General features: G+C 35.8%; 1 protein-coding gene across 1 annotated transcript in view; it reads right to left on the bottom strand.

Annotated features, from left to right (window-relative positions):
- Adamtsl1 (ADAMTS like 1) overlaps positions 1-16,221 on the bottom strand; it is a 904,315-nt gene that overhangs the window by 759,834 nt on the left and 128,260 nt on the right. The window lies entirely within an intron of this gene.

The raw sequence follows: 16,221 nt of genomic DNA, 5'->3' as shown, positions 1-16,221 counted from the left end.
ACAAAACACCCCAAGAATGAGGTGACGCACCGATGATGCATGTGCGTATGACTCCTTGTGGTTCTTACTTTGAAAGACTGGAATTTTAGAAGGGAATCACAGAAATGCAAAAAAAACCCATTTGGTCTTTGTACGTGTATTAAGCATTTAATGCATTGACATTCAAGTAGGTCTTATGGGCTTATTTATAGTTTATAGAAGAGTTTTTAGACTAGCCTTTATAGTTTCCATGAGAAAACTTTAATCCACAAAAGCACAATGAGACCGACCCTTCTTTTACCCACTTCCTTTGACAGGCCTGTGGCAGCACTTACTACATGAAGAAAAGGTAATACGAGCCCAAAGATTATAAACAAATGCTTTGAAAACAGAGCCAATAAAACTGGTGTGTGTTTGTGAGGCCCAAAGTCTTTTATTTTATAACTCAGTCTGTAAGAATAGCTACAGAGCTGCTTTTACCAAACTGACTATGAATAGGTGCTAAAAAGAACTGTTACTACTTTAGTCTTTTGATTGAGATACCAATTCCTGACATTTCATCTTGCTCTTTTGGAAAAACTCCTCAGTAGAGGCCACGTGCATGTCACAGTCCACTCACAGAATGCAGAGCTGGGTCTGAGCTTCAATAAGCTGGGTCACCCTGTGATGGCCCCTCCACATCATTGGGCAGCAACTCCCAGGCACCAGTCCACTCCCTTACCTCTGCCGGTGCAAGTTGGGAAGAAGCACATGCTCAGACACCAAAATAAATGGCCTTCAGAACTTTGTGAAAAGTTCCAAGTAAAAAGTTTCACTAGTTCAGTTACTATTTTTACAGAGATTTATTAAAAAAAAAAAAAAAACAACCTTTCCTTAAATAAAAAGAATCACATACCAAAAAAATAAATAAAACAAAAATTTTTGCATATTATAAAGCATTCCTCACACCAGAACAAAACCAATTTCCAGTTATCCACATCTTGCTGAGCATCTGGCTACATATGAAAAGCTATCTAGATGATGAAAAGACAGTTTTTGATAGAGGTTTTTTTTTTTTTTTTTTTTTAATCAACCTGCATTCAACCGCAACTTCTTAATAGCCAAGGGACCATGAATAAGTCATTTAACCTTTATGAGCTTCAAAGTCTCTTTATCTGTTAATTGACTATAACACTTTTTAGAGGGGGACTATTCAAGGACAAAATAGCACCTAATAATATACCTAAACTGTAAGAAAGATGCAATAATTTGCACTACTGCTTAACACACATGATATCTATATTTAGAAACATGAAGGACTGTAATCTAAAATACATAATAGAGGTTTCCTCCTGGGCTTTCCTCTTTGGGCTTTGCCATATTTTCTCAGTTTTATACTATGTATTTATACACACACACACACACACACACACACACACACTGTATACACACACACACACAAATTTCCTATGCAATCAGAAAAAAATAGTTTCATAAAAATGTGGATATTTTCTACTATAAATAAATATCTGTGTCCTTTTATACCTGGAACTATATAGGCTATTGAAATATTGTGAAAAAAGTAAAGTACTTTTAACATCACCACAACATTCACCTAAACCTTGCCACTAATGAGAGCTCACACCAGTAGTTATAGAAAAAGCAAAGACACTTTCATTTCAAAAGAGCCTGTCTGATAAACGTTAGGGCTTTGAAAATACAGACCAGAAAAACTAGGGTCTTGATCATGTTATATCCTTGAAGTCTAATCAGAGCCAGGTATGCTGTAAGTGCTCAGTGAGTATTTGTTCAAATAATTAATAAGTGAATATAATATGAAAGTGATGGATAATCATAATGGTTTTCAATATTTGTATTTTGTTTGTTAGCAAAATGATTTGGACAAGCAATGGTCAAATGAATATATTCAGAATGAGAAAAGAATGGTCAACAATTAAGAAGGTGGAGCACATTATATAATTATTACAATATACGGTTTTTATGAAATCAGAATATGTCCCTTGATTTTACAATTAAGAGAGTGTCACGTATGAAACATATTGAACCAATTTTCTTATAATTTTTGAATATAAATTCATCTCTTTACTGTGAAAGAGCATGAACATTTTTATTTCCCCAAAGCACTATTTTTCTGAGAAAATAAAAGTGCAACCTAATGAGCAATGACAGAGATGTCCCCACCCTCTTCTGTCCTCTTTGTGTTGTTATTGAGACAAAGGATAAAACCTGGAGCAGAGCATGCACTCATCAGAGTCGTGCATACCCCAGGTGTGACAGCCCTACCTGAAGACCCTTCCCCATGAAGTTGAGGCTGAACCTTAGGGAATGAGTCCCCTTAGCTCTAAGATCCAGCACAAGAACAAACCACAAGAATGCTGTTCCTTTAGCTTTATAGGTTTTGATTTTAACCCAGTTTTACCAGGGCAAGAATCAAAGAAATAATAAGTTAGAGGAAACAGAAGTGGCAAAATCTGAGGGCAGTTCATTTCCAAATTAGAATCCCATGTTCAAAAATATGAGCTCCTGCAAAGATGGTGGCCACAACAAACTTGTTGAGCCAAATTCACTTTGGTTTGTGCTAATTCTGATAATTTTCAAAAAGTTCAAAGGATTTCTTGCTCTGATTTCTAAAAAGTTTGCCCCCCACCCCCATCCCTACTATGAAATACGACTACATTAACTAAGAAGCAACATTTTTTAAAGTCTTCTACAATGCTGCTGCCGCCAATGTAGTTTCCATTGTATACAACTACTCTTCAATATTCAGGACAAGACTTCCAGGGTTTATTAGTGGTTTCATGTTCCAGCTGAGATAACTGAGGCACAGATCCATTAGGTAGCCTGATCATCTTCACAAGTACAGAACTGGAAGTCTAGGACAAGATAGACTGACATTCTCCGCAGGTGCAAGCATGCATTCATCTGTGTACCCATGTGCTTGGTCCCTGCTTTCTGGCCTAGACAGGCAAGGGCCACATCTGCAAATGACATTATTAGATCAATATTTGTTGACTGATTCAATGACCAAAAAGTATTAATGATAATTTTCAAGGGTGGAGTGAAAAGCCACTATTTCTTTTGCACATGCACTCTGTTCTAAGAACAGGAGCTCCACATTCATCTGTTTGTATACTGAATATGCACTTAATATGTCTGAACAAAGTGCTGTGAGAAGAATAATTGGAAAATTGCTATAACACAATGCTCCCCTACCTCAACAGACATGGATGGCCAATGAGGTGAGAGGTACACCACTAAGGTCTACCTGACACCTATTTAAGCAGACATGGTATGAGGAACTCACCAACATAGAGAAATAGCTGAGTTGTTTTAGAATATAGATGTAAACCAAAATTCTCACAAAGTCACCCTTCTTTCCAAAAGCTTCAAAACAAATACCTCTTTCTTCTCATCCATTCTACATATACCATGAGCAAGGCTAGTCTATGAATAATGATGTAATAAGCATGTATCATTTAAATAGTAAATATAAAATCAATACACTCAGTGTATTTGAAGATTAACCATTGAATCCAGGAGTTCCCTGTATTTATTTAAAAAATTATAAAAAAGTTCTCACTCCTAAAGCACAAGAAATAAAATCAAGAATCAATAAATGCCATTGATTCAAACTAAAAAGCTTCTTCCCAGCAAAGGAAATAGTCAATAACATGAAGAGAGAGCCTACAGAATAAGAGAAAATCTTTACCACGAGCACATCACATACAGCACTAATCTCCAGGAAATTTAAAGAACTCAAAAAACTTAACACCGAAAAAAACCAAATAACCCAATCAATAAATGGACTAAGGAAATGAGAAGACACTTAGAGAAGATATACAACTGATCAACAAGTATATGAAAAAATGTTCACCATCTTTAGCAACTAGAGAAATGTAAATCAAAACTATTCCAAAATTTCATCACACTCCACTCAGAATGGCAATTATCAAGAATTCAAGTGACAATAAGTGCTGGTAAGGATGTGGGGGAAAATATACACTGATTTATTGATGATAGGATTACAAAATGGTGCCACCACTTTGGAAAGCAGTATGAAGATTCCTTAGAAAACTTGGAATGGAACTACCATTTGGCCCAAATATCCCATTCCTCAGTCTATACCTATAGAAATTTTTAAAATCAGCATATTACACTGATGCAGCCACCTCAGTGTTTATAGCAGCTCAATTCACAATAGCTAAACTGTAGGACCAACCTAGATACCCTTCAATAGATGAATAGATAAAGAAACAGTGGTGTATATACACAATGGAATATTATTTGGCCTTAAAGAAGAATGAAAATATGGCATTTGCAGGTAAATGGGTGGAGTTGGAGAATATTATGCTAAGTAAAGTAAGTCAATCCCCCACAAAACAAAGGCAGAAAGCTTTCTCTGATAAGTGGATGCTGCTCCATAATGGTGGGTGTGGGGGGAGGGGAGGGAGAATGGAGGAACTTAGGATTGGGCACAGGAGAGAGAAGGGAGGGGAGTGGGGGGAAGATGGTGGAATGGGATATACATTATTACCCTATGTATAGGTATGATTGCATAAATGACATGACTCTACATCATGTAAAACCAGAGAAATGAAAAGTTGTACTCCATTTGTGTAAAAAAAAATATTAATTAAAAAAAAAGATTTCTGTATCCTTCCATCTTTCTCACTCTCAAGGGAAAATGAGACTCTTCCACTGGGGAGCAGGGGCCGTATCTGGACATCTGGGCTGGGGCCGTATCTCAGAGGTAGAGTGCTTGCCTAGCATGCGTGAGGCACTGGGTTTGATCCTCAGCACCACATAAGAAAAATAAAGGTATTGTGTCAATCTACAACTAAAAAATAAATGTTAAAAAAAAAGATTTGGCATCTGAACTGAGCTAGAATCCTTTAGATAATTATGAATTGTTTTCATTCTTCTTAGAGAGGAGTCCTCATTAAAACATCACATTCAGAAGGTGGCAGATTACTGATTCCAACACAAGTAACTGATAATTGGATACTGCTTTGAATAGAGCCCCATTATTCTCTATGCTTCTTCTTGATAGGTTAACTTTGTATCAGAAAACTGAAGAATAAACTTAAAGCATTTGTTATATCAAAATCTACTAGTTCATGCTTAAGAGACCACATTTTACTTAATCCTTTATAGACTGAGCAGGATATTTTAAGGATGATGAGATTTGTAGCTCCATAAATTTAATTTTTATTCAATGTCATAGTAGGTTGTGAGAAAATTCAAACACTGTCTGATTGAGGTCATTAAGTTTTCTCTCAAAAGTACATAAACAAAGATAATGTATCTTTTCTGCTTCCTTTGAGTTCCTTTGAGTTGGAAGTGGCAGAAGCTTTCAACTCAAAATAAAGACATTGTAACCCACAGAAAAAGGAGTATAAAAACCGATGGCTTCAGAGGTAGAACCACATGGGCTCTCGCTCCTTCTAAATCTTACCTCTCCCTTCTCTGGCCACTACTATTAACTTTAACCATCTAGATATAGTGGGTAAAATCATGCCTCCCAAATGATATGTCCAAGTCGTAACCTCCAGTAACTGTGAATGGGATGTTGTTTTGAAATTGGGCTTTGCAGCAGCAATTAAAGGTCTTGAGGTGATTGGATTTAGAGCGAATCCTGAATTGAACAGTGTCATTACAAAGAAAAAGGAGATGAAGAGCAGAGACACAGGGAAGGCAGCAGAGTTTGCAGCAATGCCATCCACAAGCCAAGGAATGTAAGGATTGCTAGAATCCACCAGAAACCAGGAGAGAGACGGGAATGAACCCTCCCTCAGAAACTCCAGAAGGAACTGACCCTGCTGATACTTTGAGCTTATGACTTATGCCTTCCTGAACTGTCAAAGAATAAGTTTCTGTGGTTTTTTTAGCCACACAATTTGAGGTACTTTATTGCAACAGCCCTAGCATAGGACCTACTCTCTGGGGATGGACTGGCCTTCCTGAAGCACATGATCACAATGAAGAGAGGATGGACACAGGAACAAAGCTGGTAAGGCTGAAGGGAGGCAATGAAGGATGTCTTGTTTTTAACCCTCAACCATTCACGAAATTTGGTTTTAATTTTTTTTAAGTTTAAAGTGATACACAAAATTTGTGTGTGTGTGTGTGTGTGTGTGTGTGTGTGTGTGTGTATGGGGTTCAGTGTGAGTTTCAAAATGCATATATTGTGTAATGTTCAATTAGGGTAAACTTATCTCACTCCTTCAAAAATTTATAATTTCTTTTTGGTGAAAATTCCCTAAATCCTATCTTCTTCCTTTAAATACAAACAGTAGCTTATCATTGTCTGTAGTCACCTTACTATTCAAGAGTATACTAGAAGTTTTCCCTTTTATTCATCTATAACTTAGTTTTCTCTCCCCTAAAATCTACTTTTTAAAATAAACTTTTTATTTTAGAATCATGGAAAGATTTCAAAGATACTACAGAGTAGCCATATATCTAATACACAATTTTCCCTATTAGTAATATTTTATATTACATTTACATATAATGTTATACATTTACATGATGCATCTTGCAAACATGGTATCTTTGTTATAATTTACCAATTTCCAAGTATTATTATCAAAATTTAGTCAAAATTTTCTTAGATGTTATCTAATGTGTCTTTTCTGTTCTATCAGTAATGTACATAAAACCAGTTAGAATTTCGCCTTTAACAAAATTTCTTCATATAATGAGGAAGTATAATTATAAAGCTCGTGAAATTTGTGTATCCTTGCATTTTGGTTTAAAAGAAACATGAGCAAAACAGATTCATAAAGACAAAATGTGGGTTGATTGCAGCAGGGAAGAAATTTTGTTTAAGCATAGCTTAAAGGGCTATGGATACAGCTCAGTTGGTAAAGTGCTTGCCTTATATGTACAAGGCCATGGGTTCAATCCCCAGCAACACACACACACACACACACACACACACAAGAATAGCTTAAAGATAAAAGCCAAAATGAAGCAACACTATGAAGCAATAATGGTCAGGGTTGGAATGGCAACATTTCTTAAAAAAAAAAATACTAATAACTCTTCCAAGATAATAATGCCAGGAATGTGATGTCAAATATGTACTGCCTGTTCCTTAACAGGCAATTCTGACAATCATGTGTTCAACACTGTTCTCCTTTGCTGATCTCATCTTCTCACAGGACTTCAGTTGGAGGTGACCTCTGGGTGGAAGATTCAGATCTTTATCATCACTCCCTGTCCACCACAATCTTCCACTCTTTACCTGGATGATTCCATTTGGGGTCAATGGTCAAACTAAATTCATCTTTTTCTCCCCAAGTTAAATAGTTGGGGAAATATTTCTTTCAGTGCTAGAAATATTGAGCATTACTCTTCATCATTCCACTCTGCTTGTATGTACATATGATTACATAAACCTGATTACATACTAGAGTGCCAACTTATCTCTTAGATCGGCTGGATCCCCAATTGCAGTTTTTCAAACATTTAGCTAAACTAGTCTCATCATGCCCACACCAATGCCAAGAGGGACCACTCAATCAGCATCCCCTCTCAGAGGGCTCCATTTCAGCGCAAGGCCCTTCAGAAATCTTCTACACTTTGGGAGTGGTTGCTTCCTGTAGTCACCACCTTCTGATATCTTAGAGGAAGTTTTCTCAATCTCAGCACCGCTGACACTTCAGGCTGGGTGTTTCTTTATTATGGGGAATTGTCCTGTATATTTTAGGCATTTAGCAGCAGACCTGTCCTTTATCCCTAAATACCAATAACACTTCCCCATCAAGCTGTGGCAACCAACAACATCTCATACATGGACATATGTTCCCTGGGGTAGCTCTCTTGATCGAGAGCCACTACCTTTGATTTTTACTTGTTATTGCTTTCCTTATTGAGTTAACTTTATATCTACTTCCTACTTAACACTTCTTTGTATTAAGTCTCTCTGTTCAGATATCTGGTGTGGTTTCTGACTGGATCTCTCCAGGATTCAGGAGTAACACCTCCTTCATTTGTCATTTTATGGTTGTCTCTCCACTTCAGTTTGCTCTGGGCTACACAATCTTAATGTAGTCATCTCATAGACCACCTTCTTGTTCTCCATTTCTCCATTATTATAACCTATCTTGATTGAGCCCAAACACATTCCTGATGCAATTTCTTTCTTCTCTTCTCTTCCTCCTTCTCCTTCTTCTTCTTCTTCTTCCTTTCTTTCTCTCTCTCTCTCTCTCTCTCTCTCTCTCTCTCTCTCTCTCTGTATGTGTGTACCCCTGAACCCAGGGGTACTCAATCACTGAGCCACATCCCCAACCCTATTTTATATTTTGTTTAGAGACAGAATCTCACTGGGTTGCTTAGTGCCTCCCCATTGCTGAGGCTAGTTTTGAACTCACAATCCTCCTGCCTCTGCCTCCAGAGCCGCTGGGATTGTAGGTGCACCATTGCACCCGGCCCCAGATATAATTTCATTCTACAAAAGAAAGCCTAGTCTCTTTATCTTGATCTTTAGAGAAATGCGTGCATAAGTAAAGGTATCTACAGTTCCAAATATGCTAATTACTCACTGTGTGTCTTTGGGCAAATTGATTATCTTTTTTGAGCCTCAATTTTCTTCTCTGTAAGATAACCGCTTCTCTTGAGCTGTTGTAAGATTAGACATGATACAGTAATGAAAGAGGTAAAATTCAATAAATAGGTTATATTGCTCTTATTACAGCTTCCATGGTTATTAACATAAATAGTTAAGTACACCAAAAAGGATTTAACAAATTTTATTTCTTTTGACAGAGTGCAATTCTTCTTTTCTAACATGCTAATGATTATTAGCTGGGCATATGGTCACCAAACTAAAGATAATATATCTTTATAACTAATAAAAAATAAAGATAATATATCTTTGACATATAACTACATGTAACCATATGTTCATATTTTGACCAATTAGATGTGAGTTGAAATGATACTTCAATTTTGGGGTCATGCCTTAACATGAAAGAACATGTCTGATCTTTCTTTTTCTTTTTCCTGCTGACTATATGGTGACCAGAGCTGAACAGCCATCTTGAATTACCAGAAGGAAGCCCTGCATGGAGGGTGGCAGATTAACAAATTAGAACAAGCCCATGTCCTCAGCTTTGTGGAGCCATCACAGAAGCTAGGGACCATGTAGCCAGCCTCTCATGTAAGACAGAAATGAGTTGCTATTTAAGCCACTCTATTTTGAATCTCTCCATTACATCAGAGAAAACTATATCTAAACTAATGCATTTCCTCTTACTAGATGTGTCTCCCATAATTTAGCTCCAACTATCCATTTGCTTACAAATCCACTGTGGATTTTGCTTTTGTGGATTTAAATAGTAAGTATAAAATATGTCATCTAGGAGTAAGACTGTTTTCTCCAGGACAGCTGTGAACAGATCCCCTTCCCCAACCCTGTGTATTAGGGCCTCTATTTTTTAATGACAAAGGGCTTCTCCAATATCTGTCCACTGACCCTTTTCCTTTCTTCTCTTTAAATCAGGGAAAATTTTTGTTTCAAAATTGTTGATTAAGACGGGATTATTAACATACATGAACTTACCAATGTCAATATCACACAGAAAATAAAGTCACCAGGTGAACATGACAAGTAGGAAAGGGCCACATAACTTTTCCCTAAAGGAAACAATCTAAGGTTAAACTTTTAAATAAATGAGATGACTCATGGAAGAAGATGACTACAACCTATGAGGGTAAAAGAGTTAAATTCACTGCAGAAAGCCATGACCTATCAGTATACGTGAGAATTTCTATGGAAGAGCAATGCTTTTGTATTTGGGCAATGAAATTCCCTCTGGGATCTACCCATTCATCTAATTTAATAAGCATTCATTGATCATGAATGGGCATCTTTGTGGACAGACTTAAAGCATAATGCCAAGTTTTAGTCAAAACCATCTCTGCAGATTTTTTTCTTTCTTACTGAAACTGCCTAGAGTCAGAGAAAGAAGGCAAAACCACTTTCTTTGTGCTAACAATTCATAGTTACACTTATTGGTGCCCCATTCACTAATGCCAAGTCCAACTGCTGATTTAAGAAAAACTTGAATAATAGTAGAATAACCAATCCCTTCAGGAAACATGTAGTAAGAATAAATCTTACAATTCTCCAACTACATATACTCAGTTGCACCATAGTTCTTCTTTCTGGTAAGTAACCCATTTGGTGTGGAAAATATTAAACTCAGAGCAAATAAAGTTTCACAGTACCTAAGTGCTTTTCTAATAAACTGTCTGCGTTAGCTGAGGAGGTACCAGAGACCCACAGATGTGAATAGTACTTATCTGAGTTACCAAATTCCAGCAGAAGAGATTCTGCAGGAGAACCTGGGGTCCTAAACCTTGCTACAAGTCTCCTCTATCTACTCTCCACTGATTTATAGTCAAGATCAAGATTAAAATTTAGAAAGAAAACTGAGTTAATTTCTTTCAAATTAGACAAGCTTCAGCAATTGAAAAAAATTTCTAATATTTCATAAGTCCAGAAAAGCCACACTGGCAAAAGAAAGAGCTTTAATCTGGGTGGGAGTCAATGAATCTACACTGTTGGCATGGGTCTGCTCATAAATTTCTGATGAGTTAGATAAATCTAGATAATGTAAAATTAAGGGATTGAATAACACTTTCAAAAGCCCCTATGAGTGACTAGTTCTATGATTCTAGAACTGAAAGAGCAAGCGCTGATCAGTTTGAACTCAAGTTTATCATAGTCGCTGTCTTCTAAGTTTTCTAATATTTAAGCTACTTGGTAATAAGACTCTAAAGGAGGTGGTAAAGATATAAAAAGCCAATCAAATCAAATGCATGAATTATTAATATTGCCATCTATCTAAAACTCCCTGTTCAAAACATAGGACAAGAGCTCCGAAGCCCAATTCTAATCTTCTAGCTCAGAAATCATTCTTAAGAAAAACAACCAAAAATTCTCCACCTCATCTATTCATTGCTTCAAAGAGACACTGCCATCATCCCTGCTTATGTCTTTGTTGATGTCTCAATAGCCTCTGCATTTCTATTAACTGAAGTCATAAGTTTTCCTTTGGGGCTCAAGTTGAGCTATTTCACATAGCATCTATTTAGTCCTGGTCCTTTTCTGACCATCTGTTTGGTCCTTAGCCACTTGGCACTTGATCTTGGTGAATACCTACTGCCCAAACTAGATCAAAGTCTATTCTCAACAGGAAATATGACTTAGGCCTATTTTTATATCTAGTGCAATAGCCTACACATAGCAGGTGCTCAATAAATATTTGTTGTTGATCATGATGATAACAATGGTTCCCATGGGTAACAGGGGGGAAATTATAGAAAATTACTGGGTAGGACGACATGCATCCATAAGGAGGAACATAACATGACTGTTGAAACTGACTAGAAATTCAATAAGGGAAACTAATATGAGTCAGGGTGAAGAGAATGGATGATTACTGGGTTACTCTGAGTTGGTGCCAGTAAAATTGTTCAGTATCTCTAAAGACAGTCTTTCCTTTTCCATTATCTAATGTATGATTTAAGAGAATATACTAAAATCTGGAATTACTATATTTTATTAGACAAAATAATTTATTATCAATGGGCTGAAAATACCTGGTTACTTGTGGATTGACCTTAAATAATTTATTAATCAGCAGCTGGCAAACTTTGACAATAACTTTTTCATGTATTTATAAAAGTAATATTCAGTATTCTAACCTTTGCTGCTGCCCAAACCTTTCTTCTAGAAGTCAGGGGAACATGCTTCTCCATAAGCACAGACTCTATCTAGTGTGGGTAAACAGAAGCCACCCAGCTTGTTTGCTTGCTCTAAGAAGGGAAAGGGATATATTATCAAGTTACCTCAGAAAGTCTCTCTAAATACACCCAAAATCTGAACACACAAAATTTTAAGGAACTCAATCCCTTTCTCGGGGCAATAATTTCCCAACTAACAAAGTGAAGAAGCTTCCAGGTACTTGCAGGATTCTGGCCCAATAGTTAGTTCCTAACCCTAGCTAATCAATCAATCACACTGGAAGCTCTGAAAAAACACAGATCCATATATCAGGAATCCAGATATTCTAGCTCTTAGAGGACATATGAACATGTACTATTTTATGCATCCCAGGTAATTCTGATAGGTGACAGATTTGGAAAAAAAGATTAGTGTGCATCACACTGTTTAAGATTCTCTGGTTTTTTTGATCATTTGTTTGGGTGAGTGAGTGGCTTCTTTTCCCCTTAATTTTTGCAATGCAAAAGTAATCCTCAAGTAATTATCCAGCTATCAATGTTGGCTTCTACTACTCCTTAGGGCAGAGCATTCACACAGGTTCCCATGTGAATATTTTCCTGCTGGCAGATTTCTAAAGTGAAAGACCCATTAACCATCTCACACTGAAAGGACGTCACTTCACAATTTAATCCTTCTGTATTACATATTAGTCATGAGCTGCAACATTTCCAAGGATATCTTATTTGCATCCGTTTGACTATTGGAAGACACTATAACTCAAGGCTTTCATAAATTTAATCTCTACAAAATATAACTTTACATTACAACTGGTTTCCAGAAAGAAACATAAGCCAAATAAAAGCTGTAACAGTGAATCATTCTGGCTATAAGAGCTTTCTTAGATAAAACTGATATAAACCTGATTATACAGAGGCAGTAAAGAGTGTTAAGGAAGAGGGGACCTTGATATCAAGCTCACCTGGTTTCAGATCCCATGTATTAGTGATAGATGATCTTCAATAAGTGACTTGACTTCCAACCCCTCATGTCTTCATCTAGAAAATAGATCATTTTAACGGATCTCAGAAAGCTCTTGTGAAGATTTAGCAAGATAGTACCTAATAAGTTGCTGGCATATAATGAACAGTTAACTAAATATTATTTTTGTCTCCTCTAAGGCGGAAATTCATGATTTCACTAAGGTCAACCAAAATTAGAGTTCTAATTTTTTTTTTATCATTTGCTAGGTTAATCAATTATTCCTCAATTGAGATCCAAAGACTTTTTTAATGAGAATCTTAACTATTAATGTGCTTTATAGGTTTGGTATTGGGGATTAATTGAAACCAGGGGCTCTTTACCACTCAGCTACATCTCCAGTCCCCTTTTTTTTTTTGAGACAAGGTCTCACTAAGTCACTAAGTCTCTAATTCTCTGAGCCTGGCTTCAAACTTTCAGTCCTCCTGACTTAGGCCCCAAGTGGCTGGGATTACAGGCGTGTGCTACTATACTCTATTTCTATGCTTTATAATTTGTATACCATTTAAGCTTCATGATTTAATTTGTTCAGTACCTCCCATGTTTATGGAGAAGACAATTTCAGTTTCTTACTCTTTGCAAGAATTCTTTTTCATTAATTATAATTCACAAAAAGCTTTAAAAGTAAGCATTCTGGCATTTCATGAATAATTTGACAAAGACATCACTCAACTGATTTTCAACAATATGTAATCAACATTTAGAGTACTCTGATACAAAAAAAGTTCAATATGATTATAGGACATTCAAGCTGATATAGATGTAGAGAAATTCTTCAAAGTTTCAAACATTTCCAAAATCTGATTTATGGATGGCAAAGAGAGAATGTACTTTCATGCTGAAGTGATATATGTTGTTTTGTGCTATTTGGGATTTTTTAAAATTCAACATCAGCCACTTTTGAAAATCAGTTATTCTTAATCTGTATACACAAAATATTTATAAATTTTTAAAATTATAATTTCACAACAATTAGTAGAATGCCAATAATAGGTAGACTATCAGTTTATTTGGATATAATCATGAATTACATGCACTCCACAATAAATTCCAATTAATTTTTGCTCCAGACTTCTGAATTTAGGAACATCATTTATTTTATGATTCAGTCCTCCATCAACACATGTAATTGGATTATTGCAAAAACAAATAATTGCATCATTATGTTTGAATATTTAACCAAAACTTATTATAGCATTTACAATAGTGTCAAATATTTCATATTCAACAGAATTAGTTTCCATTTTTTTCCTTTAATCTATAAATGGAATGCTGGAATCTGCTTAATTTTTCTGTTTGTAGCAGTTAATAATACTGGCATAAGACTAGCATCATTAAATATTTGCAAAAATTCTTCTGCAAATATTTATAGATCTAACACATTAATGGTTCTTGCTTCACTTTTTGTACAAGAAAAGAATGAAATAAATGAGCTGAATTAATTCAGAGGAAAGCAGCCATTTATTCCAAATGAGAGGGCAGGCTCCACCAAGGGAGGGCAGAGCACTTTCTGCAGCTGCATGTGTTAAATCATCCTTGCCACATCCAGTTTTCTGAATATAACTACTAATTTCTGAACGAGCTTCTGATGCTCCTGTAAATGTGTGTCTTTGTTTTTCACATGGTTACTGGTATCACCCCTAGTGGATAGCAAATGTCAACAAGCCTTTAATATATTTCCCACTGATCACTGATCATTGGAGAAATGAAAACTTTTATTAAACTGCACTTCTAAAACTCAATTAGTGTCAAATAGGTTTATTAAATATCATTTGTTAAGTGTTAACAGAAGACCAACTAACGATTTAAACTGAACCTCACTCATTTGACAACCAAACAGAAATTATAGCTTCAGGCTATAATGAGTTTAACTTCCCCAAAATATAATTTTTCATTTCACCTGGTTTTCAGAAAGATATATAAAATAAATAAGGGCTATAACTCAGGTTGTGTTTCTCTGCTAACTCTGAAATAATCCTAACTACCTGGGTAGAACAAATATTTCAGTATAGATTTCACACTATACATGAAATGACAAAATAATTGTAGCATGAGTATTCAAATTTAGCTATAAATGTACTATAGCAAGACTCCTCACCTTCTGTGTCTTGTATATATTTTATCTACACATAATCTATGATTTACTGTGACTCCCACTGATCCTGCAGACTGGTAGCCTGAAGACTTTGTGTACCTTGCACTTATGGGCCAAAGCCCAACCAGCTGGTATTTGGAAAATAAAGTGTCCAGTAGGGATAGGAACATCAAGAACTTCCTGTATCACTACTCAAGATGGAAGAGGTATGCTCATGTCCAAGAAGAACTATATTTTCTAAGAGAGCAAGCTGTCATTGCAAGGAACATATGAGTCACTATCTACTCTGCTTATTACACCTGCCTTTCACACCCCTCTGAATGAGACCCTAGGAGAACCCACCATTTTTAATATAACATTAATGATAGTACTAGAAAAATGTTAAACCAGATAAAATGACAAGGTATAAACTAGAATTTTCCTGGGGAAACAATGCTATATTTTAACCCCATCCTTTATAGATCCAGTTTTTTCAAAGCATATGAAGAAACAGGCCTAAAAAGGAAAACTTGCCAATTCCTATGTGCCAAGAACAGAGACAAATCAGATTCCATATCTGGTTAGCAAAATAAATATACAAATATCCTCACCATCAACCTCCCTTCCTTATAGAATACAATTAATCATCAACCTACTTCAAGAATAAAATTAATTTTTAAATTGGGTTATCAAAAAATCATAATTTCAACACCATCATTTGATGGATGATAGATAGTCAGTGTAAGAAACATACTGAAACAAACCATTTTTTTTCCTGGTGTTTATTTGTTTCTCCACAGGGTTGAATTTTCTCAGTCTAAATTTTCTAAATTCCCACCAATAACAGCCTGTGGAACCAATACAATCAGTTTGCTTAATGAACTGGGAAAAGAAGTAATGTTTGTTTGCCTCTTGTAAGTAATGTTTGTTCTACAGACAAAAAATTCCATCCCATAAGAAAAGTTCATAAAATAAAAATACACCAATGATATACTCATTATTAATTCCTGAACCCACCAAAATCACTGCCTCACTCTTTTCATTTACTGTTGTTCTTTGAAGAAGGAAAATTTTTTTTAATAACCTATAGGAAAATATTCTTATTGTCATTGAGAAGTAAAAAGTCGAATATGTCCTTATTCTATCAACGTGATGTTCCACAAGATAACCTTTTCCAGATAAACAAAAAATGACTACTCATGTATTCAAATCTTAAACACTTAATAGTATTATAAAATAAATACACCAGGGCTAGGGGTGTGGCTCAGTGGTAGAGCACTTTCCTAGCATACATGAGGCCCTGGGTTCCATCTTCAGCATTAAAAAAAAAAAAAAAAAAAACACCAAACATAATTCGGTCTTTTCTTAAAGGCAAAGGTATCATTCCACCACA

The sequence above is a fragment of the Urocitellus parryii genome, chromosome 4 (assembly GCF_045843805.1).
Source record: "Urocitellus parryii isolate mUroPar1 chromosome 4, mUroPar1.hap1, whole genome shotgun sequence".
In the NCBI taxonomy this organism is placed as follows: domain Eukaryota; kingdom Metazoa; phylum Chordata; class Mammalia; order Rodentia; family Sciuridae; genus Urocitellus; species Urocitellus parryii.
Note: the sequence above shows the minus strand (reverse complement) of the source record. Positions and strands in the feature narration are given on the sequence as shown.